This window comes from Rhinolophus sinicus, linkage group LG09 (genome assembly GCF_036562045.2).
Source record: "Rhinolophus sinicus isolate RSC01 linkage group LG09, ASM3656204v1, whole genome shotgun sequence".
Lineage (NCBI taxonomy): Eukaryota > Metazoa > Chordata > Mammalia > Chiroptera > Rhinolophidae > Rhinolophus > Rhinolophus sinicus.
The window spans coordinates 100,556,602-100,580,776 of record NC_133758.1 but is presented as its reverse complement, the minus strand read 5'-3'; positions in this window follow the sequence as shown (position 1 = coordinate 100,580,776).

Here is a 24,175-nt window from a genome sequence, read left to right as displayed (position 1 = left end):
CAGATCACACGGGTAGCTCCTAACCAGCATGGTGACGGCCAGTTGGTACCGTCTGCTTTTGTTCTGGGCACTGAGCAGACCATGTGGAATCGGTCAAACTAAGAAGGGAGGAAGTTGTTGACTTTTTAGTCAATCCAGTGCCATATCCACAAATACCTGTTCCTTCACCACCCCACCCAGTCCCCCAGCCATGATTTGCATTAATAGTCAAGAAGACTGTAGGAGAGAATAATAAAGAATTTTTGCCACTTGCTTTACACACACACATACATACACACACACACACACACAGGGCCAGTGTTCTCACTCTAAACAAATCACTATGCGGAGGCTTCTGCGAGCAGGTTATTGGTTCCAGGGAAAAGCTCTACATCTCGCTTCTGCATCACAAGTGCCTCAGACTGAAACTGACCAGGCCGTCTCCCCTACACAAGGATGGCACGGTAGTCAGCATCTGTCACATTACACACACACGCACGCACACGTGCATGCACAGGCCTCGGAGATTTGGCATTGGTCATTGTGCAGAGCTGTTCTCCGAAGTGCAGGAGGTTTTTAATGCTCCTGGCCCACACCCCCTAAGTGCAAGTGGCAACCCCAAACACCCTGTCATAGTTCCCAACATCCCCCGGGGGGCTGCACCGCCAGAATGAGAACCACTGGCTGGCTCTGTGCTGCATATCTGCTCTCACTCTTTGGTGCAGTCGTCTCAATCCTGAGGAGACTTCAAACCCCCTGATGCCTATGTGCTACCTCCAGAGAGTCTGATGTAATTGGTCTAAACTGCATGTTAGGCATTGGGATTTTCAAAACTGCCCCTGGTGATTCTAATATGTAGCCAAGGTCAAGCTTTTCAGGGCCAGCTCCACAGGTCTGGGACCCTCTGTGATGGCAGGACTTGGCCAGCATCTTCGGCTCGCGTGTAGGAGCTGGCACAGCATAAGCCAAAGCAGCTGCTTTGCGTCAGGACATATATTCTACTCTGTACACCAGGCCCCCAACACCGGATCTGACATCTACTCGGCTATTCTGCACCATGTCCCCTGCCTGCAGAGTGGTACGTGGGTCAGTGAGAAGTGAGCTGCAAAATGAAGCAGCCCTGGCCGAGTCTCTCCAGGAGACACCATAGAAGGGAAAAGGAAAGCCATATATGCTGCTGGCCAGAGAGAGAGAGACAGAGAAGGAGCAGAAGTTCTTCAGGCTGCCCCCGCCTTCTGGGAGGGGCCACCCACCAGTGTCTCCAGGTAGCCCTGCTTAATGACACAGGCGCGCAGCTACCGCCCACTGGGTTCTTTAATGAGTGTCTCCTTCATGGGTCCTGCGAGATTCCTCTCCTCTGCTGTTCCCATTTATCTGGCTGGAGTTTTCTGGGAAGCTTGTTTAGTAGGGCAACAAAGACAAAGATTGTCTCAGAAAACTTCCATTTTGTTTTGTTTAAACCTCACTATGCGGAGGTCTTTTTGTTGTTGCTGTGGTTTTAGAAAATGGAAAGGCTTAAATTCTATGGACGTGAGCTAATCTTTCAAGCAGACAGCTGAGAGAGCACACCTCTGGCTTGTTTTTGACTCCGAGTTCTCTCTTATCTGTAATTTATGCTGGAAGTGTGAGAAAATGGGGCGGGGAGAGCGCTGTATTTGCCGAATTCCCTGACGTAAATACTCCCACCATGGCTGATTTCAAGCTAGCAGCATTTTAACAAGGGATTGTCTCATCTCCTTTCCCATCCTCTCAAACGTGTTCACAATGGGAAGCTCCTTAGGATGAATCAATGTATATCTCAAAGTCACATGATTTAAATACTGGAAATGTATCTTGTGAAAGGGTGGTGGACGATCTGACCACATACGGAAGAAAGATGCTCAGATTCTCTGAGAAGAGGCCCTGGGAGGACTGGAAACTGAGTGCTAGCCAGCCATGGCCACAGCCACGCAGAAGAGACACTCAGAAAGGGTTGTGCAGAGGGAAGTCGGGATGGCACCCACAGAGCAAGCACCAAGCTTCCGTACGCTCTTGGGCTTCCTTAGCTCTTTCTTTCTCCTTAGAAATCCAAGTGGTGTGAACAACATACTTCAATACAATCCAGGGAAGGAAGCACAACACTGAAGACAGAGTTACAGTGGGGTTCATGAGGGCGGCGGCTGGTGCTTACTGCGTCCCAGGACAACGTGGCATGACCATGGGGACCCACCTGCTCAGCTGCCTGGGTGCAAGGGCCATCTGGAAGGAGGACTTGAGCTGCCTTTGTGTGCAGACAGCAACGTGATGCTTGCTGAATGCTACGTCTAAAGGTTCACTGCATTGCTATCCAGGTAACACTCTCGGCACAAACATGAGCCAGAGAAAGAGAGGGGCAGAAAGAGAAGAAATATTTACACACCATTGTTTCAGGCAATCACTACGGGTTCTCTAGTAGGGTACAGCAAGCAGGTAATAGATAACAACCAACAATACTCTTCACCAGGCACTGATCTACACACTTCACATATTGACATTAAATCCTCAGGACTGTTCTATGAGGTAGGTGTTATTATTAAGCCCATTTTACAAATGAGGAAACTGAGGCACAGATTGCTTAAGTAATTTACCCAAGTCCACATGTTAGTAAGTGGCAGAGTGAGCTTGAAGCCTGGCAGTGGGGCTCAGAGTGTGGGCTCCACTGTGGACGAGATCTCCCCTCTTCACCACTCAGCCCTGGCCGCTGGGCATTCTGGGTATGTGCACATTTTCTGGGTTTTCTTTTTGACTGCTACCTACTCCAGGGCAGAGACCCTGAGTGTCTGGTTCATCAAGACTGCCCACAGAAGCCAGTTCCTAGCTCATTGTAGGGTCTTGCCGAGCAGAGGTACTGCTTGGTTGGGGCTTCTGGGCACTGACTCTGCTCTCTCCTTCCAGAGGAAGGAAGGAGACTTACCCACACCGAGTTTACATAAGAACCAAGAGGAGAAATACTTATAATAGTCCCCTAAACGCAACTAGATCACTAGTATCCGTTCTTCACGATGAGGCTGGAAGCATAGAGACATGGCACGGATGGAAGTTTCCAGATCCACCTTGTTTGGTAGACCATGTCCCTACAAGCAGAGTATCTGTGTTGGACTCTAGGTCCAAGGGATGCTTGGCTGAAAAGGGCTGCTTCTGCTCCTACCACCCCTCTTCTGGAGAAAATAAAAATATGATCTTGGATAATTAAGCTGGGGACATTATCGAAACTTACATAACCCACCTGCACCAGTGAAGTCATAGTGAGTATTTGTTGGGGAAGGGAGGAAAGAAGGAAGGATGGAAGGGAAGGGAGGAGGGAGGGAGGGAGGGAGGGAGGGAGGGAGGAAGGAAGGTTGGTTTCCCTCTGCTGCCTCGTACCATATACAGAGGAAACTCACTGCCAGTGACTCGCCAGAGAGAGATTTTCCTCCTGGACCACAGATCCTCTTCCCTCAAGCCCCTGAATCTCCTCAGCCTGCTGCTCTTGAGATGCTGGCTCCTCAAGATTTTATCCTGTGACTTTGTCCCCTCTCTGTTTGATGTCCCAAAAGTGTAGGGCAGAAACATCACAGGGTCTGGCCTGTGGCTGAGCCTGAAGGTGTCACCTCTTTGCATCAGGTGTCACCTCTTTGCAAGGCTTGAGGTTCTTGTTCGCAGCCCCTTGGTCACATACTCCCCACCCCGCCCCCCAGCACAGGAGAGGAAGCAGCCTCTCTGCCCCTCGTCCTGCCCCTGCTTCATTCCATTTCCTAACATCAGATCTGACATAACTTAGACTCATGTCTGAGGATCTGTTTTTCTGTGTTAAACCAAAAACAATATTTTTCCTTTTTTCTATAAAAAAGAAAATACTTTTTTTTTTATGTCCTGGTCTTGTTTTGTTTTGCCTTCCAAAAGAAAAAACATATAAATCTTTCATAATGTATTATCGAAAGGCTCAAAGAGTTCATGGACATATTTTCTGGGAAACAAAGAGGCATTATTGCATGCCCAGAGCTTCCCTAACACACTATAACAGAAAGGGCCTTACGACGTCCAAACATGAAATTACTGTTGTGCTTTTCCTACCACACGGCTGAACTATTTGCTGCCTCTCTATTACGGAATCCCATTACCTTCTGGGTGCAAACAAGTGGAATATTGCCCAAGTCAGGCCTTGTGACGTGCACGGACGGTCCAGAGCACAGCCTGACTGGGTGGCATACAGAAAGAGAAGTTGTTTGCAACAACTTACAAGATATTAAGTTGGTTCAAAAGTAATTGCGGCTTAAAAGGTTAAAAATAACTGCAAAAACCGCAATTACTTTTGCATCAACCTGATACCATGATTCATTTCTTGAACTTGTCCAGTGACTAATGTTATGAGAAATGCCCACAGAGCTATGCTTATTCTTGGGAACACTTTTTAATTAAAGAAGAGATTTTCAAGAGCTCCCATCTTGGGAAGGACCACTGGGTTTAGGAATGGAAAGTTACGGTCTAGCAAGGACAAGACACTCCACTCTAGGCTGGGATCCTTTATGCTCCCAGGAGAGAAAGGATGCAAATGACTACAAGGTTACAATGTGGCTTTGTTAAGGCCTTGGGGTGTGATAGCAAGGGTCCTGACCCAGGGATTTGAGGACCTGAGAAACAGTCCTTGCTCCACGCATGTCTGACTGGTCCCTCTGCGTCTTTGAGACTCAGTTTTCCCTCTAGTACCAGGCATTAGACCAGCACAGTACCTGTCATATCACAGACACTTAAATAATGATTGTGGAGGGAAGGAAGGAGGGAAGGAAGGAGGGAAGGAAGGAGGGAAGGAAGGAAGGAAGGAAGGAAGGGAGGGAGGAAGGAAGGGAGGGAGGGAGGGAGGGAGGGAGGGAGGGTTGGTTCTCAAGCCCTGTTGCAGACTCAAAATAATACATGGCCTCTCACCCTATTCACTTTCTAAAGCCCTGAAATATGAATCTAACCTCCCAGGAGAAGGGGCAGGGACCCTGGGAGCAATAGCTACATGTGGACCTTCCATGAGTTGGGAGGAAAGAAGCATCTCAGATCATAAACCAATCACAGAAAGAGTAAGCTACGGGCACACAGTCCCTCCTTCCCGAATTACCACGGCGGGGTTAAATGTCTAACCCAAGTCCTTTCTGCTTTATCCCAGGTTACACAGTATTTCTCATAGTCCCAAACTTCAGGCTGTCCTGCCCTGCCCACCCTCCCTCCCTCTTCTGTGCGATGGCACCTTATCTGAGAGCCCTTGGTCACCAAGAAAGCAATGACCTTGTTTTCTAGTGCTGGAGGGCATCTTTCTTCTGGATGAAATCACCCCCTTTACAACCACCCAACCACCCAGAAAGCTCTCTGAGTCCTGCCTTCAGAAGCACCTCGACTGGGTAGGTCACGCTTCCCCCAGAAATCAGGTGGCAGGTCTCAGGTTTTACCCCTTTTGTCCTTCCTCTTCCCTCTGCACCCTTTTGGACCCCACCGTTCCTCTGAGATTGAGTCATACATCCTCCTCTCAACATGAGGAGACAGGGACAAACATCATGACCGTCTGAAAATTCACAGCCTTTTTCTGTGCACCCTCCTCCGCCCCTCCTTTACACGAAAGTCTGGTGCTCCCGACCTCCCCACTTTATCGTGTACACTGGGCTCATGAGCCAGATGAGTAGAAGATTCACTTTGAAAAGGATAAGGGAAGAAAGATTTTAATAGAAGAAGAAAAAATAAAAAATAAAAACAAATAAAAGCAAATTTACAAGCAATGGGGAATATGGACAGAGGTCATTCAAGTTTGGGGACGTTTAAGAGCTAAGTGAAAAAAGAGAGTTTCAGGGATTAACTGCATTTCTGTAGATTTAATTGAGAGTGGCATGAAGGGGGCAGGGGGAAAGAGGAAAGACAGAGGCTTGGTTTAAATGGTTTGCTGCATTAAGAATATGCTTCCTCCAGACACCAAGAAAAGGTTCCTGACTTTACAAAGGCTGCACTGTATGTCTCTGAATATGATCCAGCACCAAAATTGCTCATGGACAGAGCTGCTTGGAGATGAGGGACAGTTACTTACTGGAGGGTGGCCTTTTTCCGAGGCTGGGTCCCTATCTGTTTTTTCCCTGTCCTTTACCTATACAAGCACAAGCAGTCGTCTACTGATCCATTTTATTCTCCCCAAAAATATAAACCTGCGTCGCTTATTCTTGCCCTAGGCACACTAGAGTTTTTCAAAAGTCCTCATTACTTGGGAGAATGGTGTTCCTTCTTTCCACTTTAGAAACCCCTTCCCTCCCCTCCAATCCCAAATTCCGACCAGCCTGGAGGTGGCAGCCATGGAAAGGAGTGCTGATAAAGAATTATAGGGGCGGAGGATGCTGGAGACCAGGGTGGAAGGAAAGATTTCAGTATCTGCAAATGAATAGACCCAGGAAATTGTTGCGTCTTAAAGTGAGAATTAGCAAGGGGGAAAGTCACTCTGGAAAAAGCCTGGTTTTCCTGAAAGCCACAGGAAGAAAAGAGGTTTGGGGAACATGCAAGGAAGTGGTTAGGCATGCTCCACGGGCCTCGTTTAGAGCATTTCCTATCTGTGAAGTCCTAAACTCTCTTGCAGTTCTTAGCCCCCAATGTCAATTAAGTGGGTCACTCCCAGACAGGAAGTACCACACAATTTCCAACAAAAAAGCAATCCATTGCCTTCCTAACAGCAGGGTTGGCTACTAGCAGTTAGAAAGGCAGAAGTGGCTCATCCTTCTTTGGGGCTAATTTATATGACTTGCGTGACATGTAATTTATCACAGGCCATCAAAAGGAGGGTGATTTAATGCCCCAGATTTTTTTAAGGGCTATTTTGCTGCTATTATGTGAAGTTTCACTTCATACCTCTTTGTTTTCATTTGAAATGTTTAAAAAAATAATTTTAAAAATCATTTTTTCAACCATGGGCAGAGAATAGGAACCCCAAGATCAAACACCTGACCTTGAACCCCAGAATTAAGCCTATGCTCTCATAAGAAGGTAGATTTCTGAATGGGAAGCCAAAAACTGGATCCAACTCAACTGTCCAAATATCATTTGCCTCCAATGACCAAACATGATGTGCAAATAGTTTTCTTCCTTGCAATGCTGTGAGGAAAAAACACAAGTGCATGGCTCTCAGCTCACATGAAGATCATTACCCTAAAAAAGCACCCCATGAACCCCAACCGTTCCAGGAAATGGCTGGCCACAGAAAACCCTCTGCCCCAACACAGAACAATGCTCCCTCTTTTGAAATTCCCCTAACTGCTCATTGACCCCTTGCAGCCAATCTAAACTGGCAAGTGTTCCTAAAGACCCACCAGAAACTTTCCCTTGCTTTCAAAAATCCCACCTTAATCAAACACCTGTCAATCAGACGCTGCCTCAGTGTTTTCTCTTTTTTATTCCATAAAATTTACTTTCCTTCCTATCACTCTTTAACTGCTGAAATGGAAGGACAGCAGATGGGTGCCCTTGTCACACATTTATGAAAAAACAGCATTCATTCATTTTTTGTCTCTGACTCATTTTTTTTTTTCTTTTGATGCCCATAAGGGGGACAGCATGAGCCCCGAGTACTATCAGAATAGGAAATTTGGTGGGACTTGTGATCGCCCAAAGTCATGTGGGGAAGCTGGAATGTGGACCCAGCTGTGCCTCCAAGAGCACGCATTTTCCCTGAATCCCCATCCGTGAGTTTGTGCCACTAGTGCTTCTACAACCAGATGGCTCTGGAAACTGAGAGACAGGAGGTGCAGAGGGAGGTGGCTCTGGTGCCTGGGGCTGGAACAAGCAAATGGCCAACCAAACCTCAACTGAAAATGGGCTCGCAAGCATGAGTTCATCTTACTGGTGGAAACATGGCCACCAATGCCCACCAAGTACGTGGGCCTAGCACACACACCGGCACGCTTGTGGTCTCTCCGTCTGTCTGTCTGTCTGTCTGTCTGTCTGTCTGTCTCTCTCTCTCTCTCTCTCTCCCCCCCCCCCCTCCCATCCTCCCTCCCGTCCTCCCTCCCGGCCTTAGATTGAATATTTGCATCACTGTGGCTACACGTGAAGAGCAGTTTAACTTGATTTCACTTATGACCCAATAGTGAGGTAAGCGGCCGCGGAGAGGGAACAGGGTCTGCTTTGTTGGGTGCAGAGCCGTGAAGGCCCTAGAACTAAGGCTGAGTCCTGACTTCTCCAGGGATGATCCGTGAAACTATCAGCACTTCTCACAGGAATAACCTGGGAATACTGTTACAAAGCTGATTCTGGGTCTACAGATCTGGTCCGGGTTCCAGATCCTGCAAGTCTGATGAAGGGCCCAGGTGAAGCCGCGGCTGACAGCCCGAGGTCTCAGGTAGTTGACTATTGTCAGCCCTGGCCCCTATCCAAATCACCTGGGAGCTTTTTACACTCTACTGAAGCCCAGACCCCAAAGATTCTGATTTAGTTGTCAGTGGGGTGTGGGCATGGAATTCAGCCTTCTAGAATCCCCTCCGCAGTGAGTCATTAGAACCCCTGTGCGAGAGCCTCAGTAATTAATTCTGGCAAATCTCATTCAGACACGACAGGATGAGATGGCCGCACCAACAATGAGATGCTTTCTTAGTGACTACCTTTTCTCAGTTTAAGTTAAGGCAGCCTTTTGTTTCAGTAACGCTACTCAGTTTAAATACTTGTATGTTAGGGACAATAGCTTAAGCTACGTTTCCTCATCAGGAAGCTGGTTTCCTTCTTTGGTCCCAACAGCCACTAAGACTAAGCGATAAAGTTCAGTGTGCGGGGACATGAGGACAGGAACCGCCCACATCAGGGATGTCTGTGGAGGAGGGCTGGAAAGTGAAGCTATGCTGGGGGTGGGGTGGGGGAGTGGGAGAGACGGAAGCACAGGAGAAGCCCTGCAGCTGGAAAAGGGAGCATTTCATGTCAACGGAACAACCAGGAGCTTAGCCCAGGGGGCACATGGACAGCAGGTACCAATGGGCGCCCGTGACTAAGGGAGCTCTCCCCAGAGGCCGAGAAACCCAGAGGACCACACAGAGACCAGCACCTGGGTCCGGCTCCCTTCTCTGAAAGTGTCCTCCTCTCCCCCGGCTAAGAAGAGACGGGGGAGAAGTCCACAAAACTGATATAGATCACTTATTCAGGGGAGATATTTTGCGGTTACCAAAAACGACTATGTATCTTCCAATGGCAAAGTTAAGTTTCCTGGCCGTGCCCCCACCACCATCGGCAAGGCCAAGGCAGATCTGATCTCAGAACGTGAAAGGAAGTAGAGGATGTGACTCCTCTCTGGGGTATGACTGAGTCGTTCACTGGGAGGTGAGGATCCCATGTGCCTAAGTCATTCTGAGCAAAGAAAGCCTGGTTTTTCCCCCCTTTAAAGATGCCTAAGGGGACGAGAATGTGGAGTGGTCCACATTTCCTTCATTGAGCCTTACTGGAAACAGGAGAAAGATCTTTCTAGAAAGAAAAATACAAATAATGATTGCTTCTCTGCTGAGTACTGCAGCCAGGCGAAGTACCCATATCAACATGCTTTTTAGAATCTGGCCAGCTAGAGAGCAAATGTTTTCTTGGCTATCTGTGAAACTGGTAGGAAAGGGGTTACTATGTCACTTAATAACCAAATCCAGTGTCCTAAAGGAGTCCTTTTCCGACTTTCCACAGCTTCTGAGGACACTATTTGGCATTCAGCACCTCCTGCCTCCCCTGTTTACTTCTCAAACCCCTTCTAGCCTCCAACTCATCCCAAGATAGGGTCATTTAACACGGGACTTCTCAAAAGGACGCAGGCTCTTCAGCAAACACATGGCGGCTGTGTTGGGAGGCCACCATCTCAGCAGTAGAAATAGTCAGTTAGTCTCCCTTGTATGAAGCGAGTCCTTCTATGTTTTGCATTCTGATGCTTTGATATCTGGGGTTTTGCTGAGCTGGGACAGACTGCTCCTCCCAGGGCTCAACAATTCCTAAAGGTAGTAAATAGCTCAACTAGGAGCACGCCTTTCCTATGCAAACCAACCAATCCACAGCCCACACCTTCAACTACCTTCTTGACTGGGCTTTCACTCTCAGGGCCACTGTTCCCCTGCCCTAATCACCCCCGTGCCAAGTACCAAGCAACAAGGGGCATCGCTTATGCCCCAGAGCCCTCTGAAGCTATTGAAACGAGCCAATCCTAAACCTGCGTCCCTGTCTCACCTGCTCCTTCCCAGGGAAACCACAATAAAGGTTCTTCCCCATGGTTTCTCTTCACTCCCTCTGGCTCTGACTGACCCTGGTGCTTCCCCGCGTGGCCCTGCATGGCACGTGGCCACGTAGGCTCTTTCTAGGGAGCTGTGAGTAAAGTTCTCCCTTCGTGACAATCATTTCTGCATCTGCATGTCTTACCAAACCTGATTAAAACAAATCCCAGGTGCCCTTATAACACTTGTCCCGTCAATGCTCCAGCCCCAGGCCAGACAGAACCACGTTCCTATCCTTCCTCCTTGAGGAACGCAAAGCCTCTCTGCCTACATCCACCCCAACCCCAACCCCAGGGAGAGGAAAACAAAATGCAACCGGATGACTGATGGCCTGGAAGAGAGAATTAAGAAGAGTTAAGACATGATGGCGTTGAAGACGGGAGAGAAGAAATGCAGGCAACAGAGGCAGTTGGCTGACTGAGTACTGAGAGGCAACTCACACAGAAAAGTAAAGAATGTTTTTGCACCATCTTTTTTGTTCCTCATTCAGGCTTGATGCTCTAATAGGAAAAAGTTCCATGCCTCACCCATCCCACTACCGCCACCCCCTGGGCTACACTCCATCAACAGTACTTTCCCGTCCTCCCAAAGGTCAAAAGCAAAAGGGGTTAAGGTCATTTCACTACCACTTGCAATGACTCTCTAAATACCCCCTGATATTTCCTTACTAAAGCTCCTGCTTACTCACCACATGGCTAAAGCTTCGTCTGGTTCTATGGCATTTCACCATTTACGAAGCATTTTTGCTCCCCTCATCTCATTGTATTCTTCCAACAATCCTGTGAAGTCAGCAGGAATTAATTTTCTGATAAAATCCCTCTCTGTTCATCAATCCTTCAATCTCCAAGGAAACCTCAGCAAAATTTCATGATCAGAACACACTGCATACCAATGGGATTGAAAATCTTCTGAGGCCATTTCCACCAGTCCTCACCAACTACTCTCTAAACAGCCAAACTGGGGTCCTTTTAACAGGGGCTGAATCCTGACATGAATCTTTAGCCCAGAGAACTTACTCTCATACCATTTGTGTCTCTAATACTTGGATTAAGACCATGTGCAAAAAAACATACATGTCCTACACATTCATTCATCACTCAGGGAAAACTCAGATGCGAGAGGTTCAGGAAACAGACGTGGAAAGACATATTCAGAATCTCACTACAGCTAAAGCCACAATTAGGGGCCTTGTACCTGCCAGCTCCTAAGCACTGATCTTTAAGATGGTGCAGATATTCAGGAAAACCAAAAAATCCTTATTTGTGCTATGCTTCGCTTTATGGCTTGTGAAAATGTGATTTTAAAAAAATTACAAATTGGATGATAACGTACAGATAAACCCTGCTTTGTACCACAGATTCCTTTTTGAAAATGCAATGAGCTGACTACACTTTCGTGAGTCAGATTGCATTTTATATGAAAGGATATTGGGAAGGGAGAGAGAATTGGCTCTTTAAAGGTATCCAATAGATATCTTTTATAACTGGAAGAATAATCAACTTAGCAAACCAGTGATCCTTTGTATATTGCATAAATTTGTAATTTTAAAACGTCACATTGGCTTACAGTGGGATTTATATGGATTTAGTTTGCAAAACAATTCATTTAAACTCCCTTAATTGGAACACTTTTATGTATGACAATATGATTTCATAAATAACTGCTGGTGGCTGCAGCCAGTGTGGGATCTGAATGTCCTTTTCTAGTTCGTTTTGACATAAATTAGTTGTATGACTTCAAGCAAATTACTTAACTTGTCATCACTTGGTTTCTTCTAAAAGGACATGTTTGGATTAAGTTATTTTTCATTCACTGATTTCTATCTACACTCATTAGTTTAACTTTTTACTTAATACTCGTCTATATCAGGATGTTAATATCCATCAAGATGGATATTTTAAGAACAATTTTTACTTGTTTTTTTTCGTGGCATTAATGCTATTAAATTCAAGCCTGCTTAACGTTTCCACTAGATTGTTATTGAAAGATGTTTTATGTATTCAGCCTTGTTTACTCATGTGAAGCAAGGAATATTGCTTGGAAACAAACAACAACAATGTACTGCTATTCAGTGGATAATCATTACATTTATGACCTTGGGTTTCTGTTGAATTTCTCTCTATGTGTTTATTATCCCATTTTCAACCAATCACCATACGTTCTCTTCTGGGTGGCTACTATTACTGTCAGGGATATACTTATAAGATTTACTTTTTGTCATTATTTATTTTTAATCATAGATATACTCTGGCCCTAAATGAGACAAGACAAATACATCGTTTCCCCAACCCTGGCAAACAAAAAAGGGATATATTCAGAGTCAAACAATGTAACACATACTCATTTCTTTGCTTCAAAAATGGCAGTGCTAGAATCAGGGCTGCTCTGTATGGTTGTGCAGGTCGTATACTGCACAACTCTCAGGGACACCGTTAACATCACGTGATTGGTACCCCTGGCACTGGGCAGTTTACAACCTGCTGAGCCCTATGCTGACGCCCTTGCTGGAATTTATGCAGGAGTGGCACCAGTCAGCAGATTTCCAGTGGGAAAAGACAATTCTAATAGTAGTGTGTACAATACCCTGGGGTTTACATTAGATACGCTATAACCGGAGATAAGTCCAACAGAGTTGAACACCTACTGGCCATAACTGACAAGTTTCTCTTTACTATGAAATTCCTACCATCTAAACATATAGCTGCTGTCTCCATTTTCTCATTACCTTCAAAACTCGCTGTAGGATGGCCAGTTAGCTCAGTTGGTTGAAGCGTGGTGCTGAGAACACCAAGGTTGCCAGTTCGATCCCCGCATGGGCCACTGTGAGCTGCGCCCTCCTTTAATTAATTAATTAATTGATTAATTAATCAGTTTTTTAAAAAAAGAACTCTCTGTAGTACAGCTTTTGTTGATACAACTTCCTGGAATTGTGCTCTCCCAGGTCACCAGTGACATGATATGAACTAAATGCCTCAGTTCTCATTTTCTTTGGCTTTTCTCCACTATTTAATTTTGCTGGCCACCTCCTTTTTCTGTGCCCTTTCTTGCTGAAATGGTTTCTTCCTTTAGGTTCAATGATGAATAGTACAGATCCTATCAGAGGGACACCCGTAGGGATGAAACCTGTGCTTTGTTGAAAGTATTGCCAGCTACATCCCAGGCAAGACAAAGAACCACCTGGGTACTCATACAGGTGTCTCCCTTAGCGCGGCATTGGGGCAGCGCCTCCATCCTGCAAGAGGTATGGGTCACGAGGGACGCAAGAAGGGGTGTAGATCCGTGACCGTATCTGGCCCGGGGTTTCTGACGTCTGCTCTGGCCCTACCCGTGGCTCTGTGCTCAACCCAGGGAATTGATCTCGTCATGAGTGTGAGAGCATTTGGGACCCAGCCTTCATGAGTGCCCACAAACGTGATTCTGGAGACTCACTTCTTCTCAAGGAAATACTGGGAGAGGACCAGCCTCCACCAGCATGGTCCGAGCCCTAATTACACAACAGCTTTATCTGCATAGATGAGCAGCCCCTCTGTGTAGCCACGGACCTCACTCCAGCCCTGAGCTTTGGCCACTGAAGAGCCCTAACCCTCCTCTCCCCTTTATGAACCAGCTGGGATGCTCGTTCACCATGATTCAAACCTCCACAACTTCCCTCTCCTGAGACAACAGGAACTGGAGCACTTTAACCTGGGGCCACTGTGAGAGCTAGGATTGCACCCCGCTTCTGCTGTCTACACACAGCTCTCCAAGATAAGCTTCTACCCACTTACCGTCCAAAAATGAGATAGGCTTGAGCCAAACTAGACAACCCCAGACTCTTGTAAGTATTAGGGGGCCCTGAGCACTAACAGGGAAAGGATACATTCTTGCAAGGGAATAGTCATGATTTGGGGACCTCGATTTTCAAAAAATAAAGATTTTGAGAGGGTCTCAAATATTTTTCCCCGGGGGAAAAACAGAGCACATTAATCCTTGCACCAAATGTGAGAGGCACCCCAGGCCTAACGTTAAACAAACACGGGTGGTCCTTCTCTTTCCCTCTAACCGCCCGTCTGCCCTTCTGAGTCCTTCCCCATACCCCACCCAGGTATCGCCTAACGCGTAGGCTAAGGTGCACTTCTCCACCCTGTGCTATGCGCTCACTAATGTCTTCTGCCTACACATCTCATGAACCTCCACGTCTTCAGCAAACTCTAAGGCAATAGTTGTTAAAGCCCTCGATTTGGAGACAGCCAAGGAGCAATCCTGAAAATGCCCTTGCACGTAAGCCCAAAGATAAACTACTTACAATAACAATAATAATAGTAATAATAATAATAGTTAATAAATAAATCCATGCACCTGGAAGAGAGAAGAGATTCCCATCTGTGACTAACTGAAGGGCCCAATGGATCTGAAAAGGCCAGAAATGCAGAGAACACAGCCAGAGAAATGAATTGGCAATGAATTATTGATCTACAAAGAAGGCTAGAAGGGGCAATGAAAAATAGAAAGCAGACAAAGTCATTCAGAGGAGAAATGTATTAGAATATAGACCAAGGTGAAGGTTAATGATATGAAGCAAATCAAGGAGACTAAAAATTAATAACGAGATTATGGAACTGAACAATACCATAAGAAATGCTATAATAGGCACATGGGGAGATTTTAACGATAACTAAAAGCTTTTTCAAATATACCCTGGGACTTTTCACCAGAAAAAAAAAAAAAAAGGATCATATTGTGGAGATCAGAATATGCCACTGTGACATATCATTATTTTGAGCTGAAGCCAATTGAAAAGAAGCAGACACGAGAAAAACTCTCTGCCCTCCCCACTCTCTTAATCACCAGACAACTTTAAACTCTTATCAGCTGAGACAGCACCAGAGGAAACTACATAACAAACTTTACTAAAACGACCTTTGTTTTCCATTAGTTTCCCCCATATATTTACCTCTCCACAGTTTACCAACCCTAAAAGCCCAAATTTATTTTCCTTTATCTCACTATCTCTCTACAAATGTATTGTCCTTTGTTAAAAATGCCACATAAGCCCAAAATTCCAATCACTCCTTTGAGTTATTCATCAGTTTCTCCCACATGCATGCAATCAGCATGTGTTAATAAACTTGTTTGTTTTATTGCTCTTATAATAGTTGCTCTTTCATTGCTCTAGATATGTCTCATTAGGCAAGAAAAACAAAAGAAAAGATAAAGAAATGGGACTACATCAAACTAAAAAGGTTTTGCACAGCAAAGAAATAATCAACAAAATGAAAAGACATCCTTCTGAATGGGAGCAGATGTTTGCCAATGATACATCCAATAAGGGGTTAATATCCAAAATATATAAGGAACTCATACAACTTAACACCAAAAACAATCCAATTAAATTCAGGCAGAGGACCTGAATAGACATTTCTCCAAAGAGGACATACAGATGGCAAACATGCTCAACATCGCTAATCACCAGGAAAATGCAAATTAAAACCACAATAAGCTATATTTTCACACCTGTCAGAATAGCTATTATCAATAAACCAACAAACAAGTGTTGGTGAGGATGTGGCGAAAAGAGAACCCTCATGCACTGGTGGTGGGATTACAAATTGGTGCAGCCACTATGGAAAATGGTTTGGAGATTCCTCAAAAAATTAAAAATAGGACTACCACATAACCCAGCAATCCCACTTCTGGCTATTTATCTGAAGAAATCCAAAACACTAATTTGAAAAAACATATGCATCCCTATGTTCATTGCAGCATTATTTACAATAGCCAAAAAGGGAAGCAACTGAAGTGTCTATCGATGGACGACTGGATAAAGAAGATGTGGTACATAGACACAATGGAATATTACTTGGACATAAAAAAGAAAGAAATCTTACCATTGGTGACAACACAGATGGACCTAGTGGGTATTGTGCTAAGTGAAATAAGTCAGAGAAAGACTAATACCATATGATTTCACTTGTATGTGGAATCTAAAAAACAAAATAAATGAACAAACAAAACAGCAACAAACTTATAGATACAGAGATCAATCTGATGTCTGAGGGGGTGGGCAAGCAGGGTGAAGGGGATTAAGAATTACAAACTTCCAGTTATAAATAAATCAAAGGTGAAGGGATTAAGAAGTACAAATTGGCAGTTACAAAATAGTCATGGGGATGTAAAGTACAGCTTAGGGAATATAGTCAATAATACTGTAATAACTATGTATAGTGTTGGGGGAGTACTAGATTTATCGAGGGGATCACTTTGTAAGTCATATAAATGTCTAACCACTATGCTGTACAACTGAAACTAATATCATATTCAATGTCAACTATTAATTGAAAAATAATAAATAAAATAAGGCTTGGAAAAAAATGAAACCTAGAGAGAAAAACAAATACAAACTTCTGTTTTTCTCTTATTAATCTGTTTTTAGTCAGTCTGTTGTAGGGTCCCAGCAAAAGAACCAAGGAGGGTAGAGGGTCTCATCCCTACAATATTCTGTCATTTAATGTAAATTTAATAAAAACAAAAAGTCTGCCACATTCTCCCATGATAGTGAAAAACAATTAGACGTTTTTAAAAAGCATTAAAATGTTCCTAGCTCCATAAACATTAAGAGGAAGGAAAGTCCCTAAATAGTACCTGTACCCCTTCCCCTCACTTTATAGTCTATGCTCAAATATTTGCAATTTGCTACAAGCCCTATCCCAAATATTGGAACTCCTGCCTCATCTTTTCACTTAAGCCAATTGAATTAAGTACTTTTACTACGAGGTGGTTTTTAAGAAAGAGGTCCATTTCTCAGAGCCTCTTGGAAAACACTGGCAGCAATCATCTGCCCACGCTGGGGTCCAGGCTTTCTCTCCAGGATGGAAATGGCAAGTGATGCATTGTGGTTGGGACTCTTCTTGGGCCATGGCCAGATCCCCTACCTTCAGTGGCTCATTCAAGGAAGGCTAAAAAAGTCAAGACAGGCCTCTAAACACTCGCTCTTTTCCTGCTCGCCTTGAGTTTGTTACATCAGAAGTGGAACCTCACGTCCCCAGGGCCTTATTTCTGCTCAAGGCTGGCTGCACCAGGAGTCTAGGGCTTTATCTAGAGCAGCAGAAGATAGCAATACTAGAAACCAGCTCATTGTAGGCAGTCGCAATTGTCGATGAGTACAAGGTTATTTTTGCTTCCTTTACAAAGTACTGTCAGTACAAGAAACATGCTTGGCACTTGATGTCTTTTCTTTCCTGTAGAAGCACCAGCTCTTGCTGGCTCTGGCTTTGTATTTGCTATTCCCTTGCCTGAAACGGTCCTTCTTCTTGTTTTCTAGTTACCTGGCCAACGCCTATTAGTTTTCAGGTCTCACCTTAGATACCCCTTTCCTCCAGGAGTCTTTCCCTGACTCCCCAAGACTGGGTTAAATAACCCTGCTTTGTATACCTCCATAGCCTCTATCTAGTGATATCCTGACACTATACAAACTGCCATGTACTTTGGGTTCAGTCGCCTGTATGGTCCACAGAGTGTAAGATTCTTGAGGGCAGAAACTGCCCCTAAGAGATCACCTTTCTTCAATATCACCAATGCCTAGCACAGAGCTGGGCACAGAGAAGGGTCACAATAAGTCTGTCAAACAAAAAACGTAATAGGGATCCAATATTACTAATAATTTACTGAAATAAGTTCCAGCTGGATTGAAAGACTTCAGCAATTAAGACCTAAAATAAAATTGGAGAAAGTACATGAAATCTCTGTAAAAAGGAGAAACTATTCTAAATACTGAAAATATTTATGAGAAAAGATGGATATTTTTATAAATACAAAAATGAAAACAAAATATCATAAACATCTATTAAAGTAAGTAGGAATGCAACAGAATGGGAGAAATGTGATACATTGATCAACATACATGGATAATTGACACAAATATGTAAGACCTTATTCTGTAATTGGAAAAGGGAAATACATGCTAAAAAGTACAAACTGTAAAAAAGTCACTGCCCTAGTAACAATTCAAGAAATGCAGATTTTCAAAAGCCAGAGGTGACATTATATACCTATTTAAACAAATAAAAATAACAAGCCTCAATACTTATAATTCTGCGGAAAAATAAAATTATTACTGTTACATTATAAGTTGCTTCAGTCTGGAGAGTAAGCTGGCAACACGAAAAAAGAACAATCAGAGGTTCGGTAAAGTATGTGATACTTTACAATTTCACTTTGAGGGGTACAGGCTAAGAAATTAACCTGAAAGATGGCCAAAGATGAGTTGTATAAAGAAATTCACAGCAGGGCTATTTAGAGATTGTGAAAACTGGACGCCATCCAAGTACCAGCTGACGGAATTAGGGAATAACACAGTAATGGGCTTCTATCAGGGCAGTGTCCCTATGATAAGCTCATGGGCTGGTCCTGCTGAGGGAACCTGATACAAAATCAGGGAAAGAGAAAAACGCAGAATCCAAGACATGTGCACAGTGGGTGCAGCCACAAAAAGGTCAGAAGGGAATCCAGAGGCACTACATCCTATTCAGCTTTTAATCTTCCCCAGCTTCATCTGTCAGTAAAATTGCTTTTTTTCCTCCTCTCTCAGGTATTTAAGGGGTGGAAAGAGTCTGAAAAAAGGAAGATGTAACCGTACAAGCATTTTAATTGTTATATAATATACATGAAGCTTATTGCTGGCTGTTATGATTACCATCATTTAAAGCACCAAGACCAGAATTGTGTTACTAAGTAAAAGCCAAATAATTAAAAGAAAGGGTGTGCTGTGACTGCAACAACACGTCCTCCATCACACATCGGTGTGCTGGAATATTCTCTCCCAGCCATGCGGCATATGCCCCTCCCCCCACCGCTGCTCACTCCCTGCCCAGTGCCCACCGTGCCCCTCCTCTCACTAGTCATTTCTGCTGCTGGGTTATAGTTAAGCAAGATTAGTTCAAAATTTGTAGGGATTATGCCTTGATCTCTCTGGAGTAATAATACTTTATGAGTCTAAAAAGGCAAAACCCAGAGCATTTTGAGGTGACAAGGAGAACTGCAGGGACTCACTAAAGAGGCAGAAAGAGGAGTAAGAGGAAAGAGGGCCGCCCAAAAGCCACATCCAGGCTCGAGAACACCAGCTCGGCCCTAACAGTCCCTCACCTCAGACAAGTTCCTCGGTCTCTGTCGACTTCAGCTTCCTCGGGTGTCATATCAAGAGCTGAACTACAGTCAGACGCCACATTACAATGTTTCAGTCAACAAGGGCCTGCATATCTGATGGCGGCATGGAGCTGAAACATTCCCATCGCACAGTGATGTCCGCACGCAGTAGCCGTCAGAACGTAGTAACGTCATCACGTCATAAGGTCATAATGCAATGCATTACTCTCATCTTTGTGATGTTGGCCTAAACAAACCTACTGCACTGCCAGTCTTACAAAAGCACAGCACATATAATTGTGTACAGGACATAATACTTGATGATAAATGACTATGTCGCTGGTTTATGTATTTACTATATTATACTTCTATCATTATTTTCAAGTGTCCTCTTCCTACTTTATATAAAGTTTGCTGTAAAACAGGACGCCGTGTTACGCTGGCAGCAGCCTCATCAAGTTGTATGTACCAAGTTTCTTGAGAGCATTATTTCGCTTGTGCTTGATTTAATCTCCTGTTGTTCTGTACAGTAACATGCTGTACAGGCTTGTGGCCTGGGAGCAGGTTGTAGCACACAGCCGAGGTGTGTAGCAGGCTGTACCATCTAGGTTTCTGTAACTGCACTCTGTGATGTTCACACAACAATCAAATTGCCTAATGTTGCATTTCTCAGAATATATCCCAATTGTTAAATTGCACATGACTGTTGTTGGGACAGAGCCCCAGAGAGCAGTTGCCAGGCTCTCGGCCTCACTGGAAAGGTGCTGGCTCGGGTAGTAGATGGCCATCAGCTGTGACTGATTGGCCATCAGCTGTAACCAGTTTGCCAATTAGCCACTGATATGGCTGCCATGGCTACACGGGTTGGTTGGTTGGCAGGCAGAAAAGCCGTTGGCAGGCAGAAAAGCCGTTGGCAGATTGTGCATCCTGTGAATCCTACTTCCTGTGTCTCGCCCGGCCACCAGTGAGACTGGGGTGCAGAAGACCCCTTGTTGGGGTACTGGCGGATGTTTGCTTTTGTATCTCCAACCCAGCCACCAGCAGAATATAGTGGGATGACTCCCCTATCTGTGGCTCTGTGGGTGTTCCTTTTTGGCCTCGCCATATCCTGCGTCCTTGTGCGGGGAGTGGGACCAGAGTCCCGGCATGACAACTGTACATAACTTTTCAGTTCCTTTCCTTCAATTGTATTCTTCTCAGTGGAGTGGGGAGTGTGCCTAGTATGTGGTTGACCCATAGTTAAGGAAGAATCATGTCTCTACACTTTGGTTCATCCTTTTTGCTTTACTCAGAATTCCTAGGTCATTCTTTTATTCATTGTCTCAATTTCCTCCTACATACATTGATATGACATTTTTGTCTGGTCATCACATTTTCATTTTTCTTACAGAGTCCTCTAAGCACTTTTTGAAATAATACAGTGCCTACTGTTACTAATTTAAGGTACTGTATTACTAATTTCCATGTACTATTCCTCACGTACTAAAAACTTTTTTGCTTAGTTTTCTTGACGCTTCAATGGGACGTTTATAAATTCATTTTGCTTTGTAGAAATTTGCACAATAATGGGTCTTATGACTCAGAGTTCCTACATCCTGCTTCTGGGAAATTGCCTCATTCGAGGGCCCAGAATAACCTGGCTATTTTATAAGAAAAGACGTTTGGGATAACCTCTATTCAACCTACTTGTTGGATAGCTCTCAACTTCCTCCTCAATGACCTCATGTCAAAGCATCTGCTGCAGTCTTCCTCTCCCTCTCACACACACCATTCTGCTCCTTTCTCCTCTGATGTCCTCTGTGCAGCTCTGAGGTCTGCCTCCATCACCCGTGATTCCTTCCAAGGCTTCATTAGATAAACATCCACTTCTTTTCCACCATCTACTTTTCTCGACTTTTTCTATGACTATTTCCTAGTTTATTCCTTTTCTAAGTATCCCCAAGAAGAATGTATCAGCTTCCTGCCTGCTTTCCTACATTCCTGCTCTTCCTGGCTGTGCTCCTGCCTTTCTAAATAATACAGTCCAAAGACCGTCTGTAGACCAGCAAGGCCGGCATCTGTGGTGAGGGCAGGGTGTTGTGATGGCCAAGGGCAGATGTGGAGCCTCGGCGGTATGATGAGGCTCCTGCACAGGACGGGGGCACCAACGTGGCCTGATGTGACCACTGGCACCTGAGTGGGGCAAGGAAGGAGTCTAGAAAGTGGGAGCAGAGCCGTGGCAGCCCAGAGTCAGGTGTTAGAGCCCGAGAAAGGGCAGGGCAGCAACTGCTTGGAGCAGGGGTGGAAGAAAGTTAAGGCTATAGGAGATTGATAACATATGCAGAAGGTTGATCCAATTACTACATATGGTAAGGATCATTGGAACCAACGTTCTTATTGTTGGATAAGGGAGTCACAAATGTAGTGTTGAGCTGAAATTGGAAGTATTAGAATGAACTCATACATCTCAGAAATTGGAAGTATTAGAATGAACTCAGGAATAAATACAGAAGTGCGCGTGTGTGTAGCAATAAGCACACCTGGTGATCAGATGCTGGTTTTTAAATACCATCCTCCTTAAAAGGAACCAAGACTCCTTGGGGAAATGTTAGATTCAGGGTTGGGGCAGAGAACGTATAAGACTCTGGAGCTAGAAAGTAAGAAAGAGCTCAAAGAATAATGGGTATATTTCAAAGGAACACAAGATCCAGCTTAACGGGGATCTCAACTGGCCAAATCTGGGGTCATTTCAGCATCAAAATAAATGATGATATTAGTAGATTATAACCCATTGACTACAATAGTAATCTGAGAGAGAGAGAGAGAGAGAGAGAGAGAGAGAGAGTTATTCCTTATGGTATAACTGATAAATCAATGTTCAAGTAATAAGAGAATTAAAAAAATCACCATATGACAATTACTATAAAAATAATAAAGTGAGCCAAGAAACATCAATGGATGCTTCAAACTAGACGAAAATTTGATGAGAAACAGAATATTTACATAATCTCAAAGTATCTCCTCACAAAATTCTTATTAATTACAAAGAGAAAAAAAAAAACAGATACTTTATAGTGGAGAAACCTGGCAAACCTTCAAGTTACCAAAAGTAACATCACCAGGAACAGGTCAAATCAAAACCACACACTACGTGATGGGATGCAATCAGAACACATTTCTGTGATACTCCTGTAATCTTCCAAAGTGTCAAGTCATGCTAGGCAAGGAAAGACTAGGAAACTCCCAGACTGAAGGAGAGTAAAGAGACATGACAGTAACGACAAGATAATAGTATCTCGGAACAGATTTTTGTCATGACGGATGCTATTGCAATGATGGGTGAAACTTGAATAGGGTCTGGCGGTTAGATAGAATAAATGTTAACTTTCTGATTTTGACTGTTATATTATGGCTGTGAGAGAATGTTCTAGCATGCAGTCATGCTAAAGTATTCCAGGATAATGGTATCAGGTCTGCAACTTACTGAGTGATTCAAGGAGGAAAAATGTTCTTTGTACTATTCTTGCAAGATTTTTTTTAAGTTCAAAAGGATTTCAAAAGAAAAAGAGAAAACATGAAATAGAAAGTTTGGATTGGGGCGCTTTGATTGTGACCAACTTGAAAACTACAGAAATGGACTTGCTGGCAGGAGACTGGATAGCCAGAAGGCAGACTTGAACACAAAGCAAGCCTCAGAAAGGACAGGCAGCAGGCAGCCCTGGGAAGTCTGGGTCAGCCCCATCCTGAGGATGGAGCCCTTCGGAGTCTCTTAGAATCTCTACCTGGGAAAGCTGGAGCTTTCAGTCTCTTTGCCTCCCCATGTTTTCGTTTGTCAGAATCACCAGTTCCATTGGCCCACTTGCCTCTCTGGTTGCCTACTTTTCCTTGGTTTTATCATCTTGTCAACTCTTCTATACTTTCAAGAAGATGTGTTTTCAGTGGGAGGGTTTGTCCAAGTAATCGAGTAGACTGTATTCCCAGAAATAGAAACCCATGCCTTAGTCTCTTCATAGCACTCACTACGTCCTAAAAAGTCTGTATATTGGCTAAAAGTCTGTATACTTTCTGCCTCCCTGCACCAGACGGAAAGCTCTGAGGTAACAGGGCCCATCTGCCTTGTTTACTATTATATCCCCTCCCAGGGAAGAAACATGACCACAAAGAACCTCTGCTACCAGAGACCCCACAAATCCTCCAAAAGACAGACCCATGCACATACCCTTCAGATTATCCGAGACAACAGGGACGCATCCATTCTTCTACATGTCACTCTTGAGCCATTTTTGAGATCTGGCTTCCCTGGGCTCACTGTCCCTAGCTGTTCCCTTTCACATCCAATGCACATTCCACCTCCCCCCAGCTGGAATGGCTCTTCTTTATCCAGGAAATTCCATTTATCTTTGAATACCCTACTCAAATGAATGTTACTTGCACTGTGAAGCTTCCCCCTCTTCCCTCGGCAGGATCCCATAGCATCTTCTCCCTCTCTCTACTATAGAGACCCTTAACGTATTGCATGGTCATTCTTTACTTATTTTTCTGGTCTCCTCACTGAAATGTTCATGTCCATTGCTATGTCCTCAATACTTAGCACAGTGCCTGGAACATACTAGGAGTCCTATAAATACTGAACACCCTAGAGCCTCATTGCAAATTTGTGCTCTCTGGTCAACCTCTTTTCAGCTGCTTCTTACTAACTCTCAAATTACCTGGGAATGCAGTGAAAACGCATTAAAAATATTAAAATATCCTCTTAACTCCAGAATATTTTAATTCATTCATTTTATGTAGGGGACCAACGATCTGCATTTCGAACAAACACCCTAGTGATTCTGGAACAAATTTTGAGAAACACTATTCTA